Below are 6124 nucleotides of genomic sequence, written 5' to 3'. Positions count from 1 at the left end.
GTGAATTTCAAAACTGAACATGTCATATGAACACTACACAGCAGCCTATCCCTATTTTGGAATGATTCAAGCTTCCCTCTTTATAATATTTCAGTGTTGATATACTATTTGTTATCAAAGTATTTTAGAGATAATATAAGTTGACAAATTAGCATCCTGTTTCCACTGTAAAGTATAAAGATCTCAGTGCAAAATAATTTGAATTCTAACAATCATCAATGTTTAAATATGCAGTCAGTAGACAGTTTAATATTCCGTAAAGCAGACAATTTAAAATCAACAAATGTGATCATCTGTTGTTTTAGATCTCTATTTTAATTTTTTCATTGATCTCTATTAGATGAAATAAATTGACCATGTTTATATTGGTATTACAAAAATCAGAAAATGTTCATGAAAAAACTGTAGTATGGCTACAAAGCAGGGAGTTTGCTAACATTGTGACGTGGTACAATAGTATCAATTAGAATACAGTATAAAAAGGACTTATACACTAAGTTGTTCAAACTTCACCCTATTTTGTTTAATAGCGTTATTATTACAAATTGGGTAAACATTAATTGAAACCATAATTTTCCATAAATCTCTGAATACAATTTTACACTTGATCCTGTGATTCATTAAGAATATTAAATATTCTCTATTTTCATTTTATAGTATTGGATTAAAAGCCATATCAATGCTAGTTTTGCTACAGATTCTACATAGCCTATAAAGATGTTGATATATGATGGCACCAATAATATGGAGGTTTCGCAACCTTACGAATACGATAACGAAAACGGATAGGTCATACATTTGTTAAACTTTTGAGCTGATATTCGTAAAGCGTATTTGTGTTGACGAATATCACCAGTCATATTCGTAACTAAAAAACGAGTATAGCTTAAAATCATCAGTCATAGTTTTTTATCTATTTTGCACGCTTTGCATTGAATAAAAAATGATTCATGATTATAATATAATTATAGATAATTTATTGAAAGTAATTTAGTAAAAATGCCAAGTCAATTTTGATAAATAGCAGTTTTTAAAGTCCTCTCTCGCTACACTAGGCCTATAGGCAACCATTGAAACATGTACCTGCATTTCATTCAAATTTACAGCAGTCATATTTTGGGTGGCGCCCTCAAAATTTTGTTGCCATGCGAAACAGATTTGTACTGGCTTATGAAAACGAATAATTTTGTGTGACATAACCGTGTTGCGAAACCTCCTTAATGTTTGCACAACTACGTCCACTTTTATGCTGCTTTGCCAGGAACCTGTATTTGCATACTATAAAATGTTAAGGACAGAATTGTTCTAAAAGAGTTACTCAATGCAGGGTGGGGGTCTTTAATGTTTTGTAGAGATACATCATTTAGGTCCCTCACCATATTTCAGAAAAGTAGTAATTTAAAAAAATGTTGAATCCTGGAAGTGAACCCAACTGAGAAAGTTATGAAAAGGAGTTGCACAGTATTGATAGTTAAGTCACTGATGACAACATTTCTACATAGTATTTTTGATTAAAAAGTTTAAACTGTGAAATATGCTTTTCAAAATTTGACTACTTTGTCACAAAATAATAATAATCCAACAGGTGATCACTATAATTATGGTAATGAGCAACTTATTTGAATAACGATGTTTTGTGTAGACTGCGGAGTAGCGCATACAGTCTTTTTGTAGACAACGGGGAGCGAGTGAGCATTGTCACCATACGACAATGAAATTGGGATTTGCGTACGAGGCTGCATTGTAAGTAAATAGTTATATTTATAAAATAGATTGTTGGTCTAATGAATGTTATAGGGTACCGTAAATGAACTGTATACTACGGTAATATTTGTCTGTGTTACAGTGCCACTTGAGAATAGAGAAGTGCCAAATTAATTAGATTAAGCTTAGAAAACATCAGAGAAATCACAGAAGAAATTATGGATAAGATGGAGTGGAAATATGGGAGTGACATGAACAAAGAGTACTGTATTTCGACGTAAAATTGGAAATGGACTCATGAAGATAATTCACCTGTAGATAATCTGGACATATAATATTATAGTGTTTTATATGTATATTATTCTTGTCTTGAGTCCACCATCCACAACACACCAAACCCACTGGCAATGTTGCCGTGACATACTTAATGATATAAAATCATAATTACAAAAAAAGTCTTCAGAACTATTATTATTCTTCTTTGCGATGCTGTAGGGGTAGATTCATGCATGATATCCAAACAGAATACCAGTCTAGAAATTTAATACCTTTCAAATAATATTTGGCCGCACACACAATTTAGCAATTAAGTTATAAAAGTTAAAAATGATCTTCTCAGTGGTGTTTCTTGGGCAACTTTACAAAAAAAAGTTTTTTAAAAAGGAGGTTTTATTTGGCCTAATCAATAACCAATTAAGCCTATTTACTCTATCTTCTCCTAATATAATAAAACCGCTAGCGCCGTTAGAGCTGGGACACCTTTTAGTTCCTTTTATTTATTAATCGATGTTAGAACGGCACATTTTTACGAAAAATGTGTTTTTAGACCAATTTATTTGCAAATTGTCAAATGCTGCATTCGATAAATCTTGCGTCACAATCAAATCACTTAAGAAGTCATCGCTAGCAAATATTGAGAGATAGCATGTGCTCAGCGCACATTTCAAACTTCTAATCGGTGGTAAGTATGGTTTCTTCATGTTTCTAACTCATGTACGCCGATCTTGCCAAAAATAAGCTTGAAACACCTAATGCATGTAATTAACACTGGAGGTTAGGTTTAACATTAAGTTACTTACTGCCTAGGCTACTATAACTAGTTGAATTCAGGACGATTCGGTCCAGATTTGACAGGACAAACTAGCCCACCAATGTGCCTACTGTATATGCCTGGCTTCTAATTCTATTATTAGTGCCTGTGGTAGCGTTTTATGATATGAAATATGAAGTACATGATGGACTTACATTATGTTTATAATTATTCATTTTGATATTTAATTATTCATTTATGTAATTTATTTTCAAGGGGTGTAAAAGGAGGTACAAGGAGAATGAAGTTGCAATCATATTTACTTCTTTTTAATTACACCACACAGAAAACAGGCATTGTTGCTCATCATTAACAAGGGCGGATCCAGCCTTCTAGTAAAGGGGAGAGGGGACGCAACCAGTCATCAAGTACATGAGGCACAGGTGGGACCTGTGGTGCAGCAAATTTTGTTAAATGACACCCCCAGACGGTTGGAAATTGTATTCTCGCACGTAAAATTTATGATAAATGGCACCTATAGTTGGCCGGAAATGACACTCCCATAGCGTGTTAACAATTGGTAAAAAGATCGTAGTCTACTTTTTCCGCTTGTAAACACACGTTCAATGTGACCATCTGGGGGAATTCCCTGATAAAGGTACTTCCGGTATGGCAATAGTGAGCTTTCGAAGTGGCAACCCGAGACGCGGAAGTCAGTCAACCATGGATACCGTTGCATGCCTTTCGCATCACGAATTATAAACTGTTTCAATTTTATGAAAACGCGATCAGGTCATTGTCACAGGATCGCTAATACCAAAGCACCTGCCATCACCATGATTCATGATGATGATCGCATTTCCCTACTACTAGGGTCTAATTTTAATTCAATTCAATTCATCGACATTTTTATTCCATAATCAAAATAAATACATATACAAATACAATACAAATAATAAGATAATGGAATGGGATACAAAATAAGCACAAGTGCTTTAAGCATGTAACCCTAACAAAAAGATCAAACAATTAGAACAAACAAAAAGAACAGACCAAAATAACATAATGTGATTTACTTAACTTAAATATTTGTATTGTTATAATATTGCTTTAATCTCTGTTTAAACAAACTTAAAGTGGGGGATTGTTTTATATAGTCTGTTAAATTGTTCCAAATATCTGTTCCTTGGTAGGAAATTTAATAACACATTGTCATCACACAACAGTTCTTAAATATCTTTCTAAATAAAATACAATCAGTAGTACAAGTCGTGTCTTCCAAATCAGCCAAATCTCGTCTCGTGATGAGCAGGCCGAACAAACTGGCTTTGCTCTCGCATACGCAGTAGGATTTCACAGTCTTTCGCATCTCGATAATCACCGCGTTGTGTGTTTCGAAAGCTGCCTATTAACTACCTTTAAAAAATGACGCGACTTCAATAAAAAATGACAATGCTGTGGTAATCAGTGGCTGAATCTCTATACTGCTTATTAATTTTATTATCTTAACAATAACATGTAATAACAATGCTGTAAATTTAATAAATAAAAATAGGCCTACATACTTCATCCAGCGGGGATACATATTCACATACTTAAATGACATCGTAATTAAGTTTAATGTCCTGATGAACAAACATCAATAACAATGCATTTAGTCGATCTTCCATTATGGTACCTCAAAGATAATTTGTTACAGTCTCTAGAGCTAAATTTTCTCGCTCTGCTGATGCACTGGTTGCAGGGTTTATAGTCATCAAAAAATGCAATTGAACATCTTTTCAGTAGTTTTCAAACACACAAATTCTCCAATGTTTTGGAGAGACTATCAGGACTGTTTTCAAATTACAGTATAGGAATCGCTTGGTTAAATGAGTATTCAAATATTTCTTCAGTGCGCTCTTTGTCTAGGCTGATAATATTCTTCAGAATTATCTAGCTAGACAGGAAAAGAACATGTGTCATACCACTTAGCAAAACACCCATAACAATAATTTTGTGTGACGACAGCAACAGCAATGGCAACCTCTAATAAAGACTAAATTAGCACGGCGCTGAAACAATGTGTTTTAATTAATGAATTGAAAGTACTTTACTTTCTCCCTCTGGATCTGCCACTGTTAAGACCAATTATCAAACATTCCTTTCACCACAAATCAAGACATTAAAAACATTGAACAATATTAGAGTGCTAGAATATTCAACCAGGTTGTTGTTCTCCAGTTTGAACTGATATTAAAGAACAGGCTTTGAAAGCTCAGAAAACATGACAATGAATGCAGTTTTAATGTCCTACACCAAAAACGAGGATGGAAAATATGTGACTGACATATAATTAAAAAATATTAACAAAACATAAATAAATGTCCATTTACACACAAACAATAGAGAAGATATCTATATTAAAATGTCTGGCTGTTTTAACTTTTACTTTATCGTTTTGATTTAGCTTTTTGCTTACTTTATTTCCATTGAGATCCAGCCACCCACAGCATTGTCATTATTTTTAGTAATTTGCCTTTTTTTTTATTCGCAACTGCATGTTTGAAACATTTATTTTACAACTCTGCAATTTGTATTTTAAATTATATTACTTGCTTTTAGAATTAATGAAAGCAAAAAAGACATAAATATCAAAATAGGACTATTAACTGAAGTCTTATAACATAAATGCTATAATGTATCTCTTAGTATTTGTTCTGTTAAAATGACACATTTATAACAACAATTAACCACTAATATAGCATTCAATAATGTAATACATTACCAAACATAACAACAGTTTAACCACTAGAATATTTGTTATGTTTTGAAAGTTGGAAATCTAGGATTCGAGTTACGTTTGTTTGTCCGCCAACTCTTGTTGGATAAATAATGGTTTGACTACTAAATTAAACTTAACCAAAATCTTTGTTTACTTATCTATACTTCAATGTTTTAACCTGACAGTATCTTAATTATCAGATGGAAATGTAAATTTTAATCTTAAAACAAATTTTCATTTTTAAAATTATCAGTCCGTGCCCATCCGGTCATCAAATTTTGTAATCGTAAGACTTTCCGTATGGAAGTTGGAGATAAGTCACATTTCCAGAGAGAGAGAGAGAGAGAGTATGAGAAAAAAGGTTTGTTATTGTAAAACTTGTTAGTGGGTGAAAGGATGACGCCCTATAAATATCACTGTTTTGTGTATTACATGTAGTTCCATGTAAACATTTTTTATTTCATTTTTAAAGTGGTTTTAATATTTTGATAAAATAAATTTTATAATAACATACACACACAACTAGGTGAACAACAATCACGCTACTCCACATGTTATGGCATTCTTTTGTAAATTGTTGTTTCCCTCCGCCAGGAGAGACACATTCAACAATCAGTATTCAACAT

Source organism: Antedon mediterranea, chromosome 3 (genome assembly GCF_964355755.1).
Source record: "Antedon mediterranea chromosome 3, ecAntMedi1.1, whole genome shotgun sequence".
Taxonomy (NCBI): domain Eukaryota; kingdom Metazoa; phylum Echinodermata; class Crinoidea; order Comatulida; family Antedonidae; genus Antedon; species Antedon mediterranea.
Note: the sequence above shows the minus strand (reverse complement) of the source record.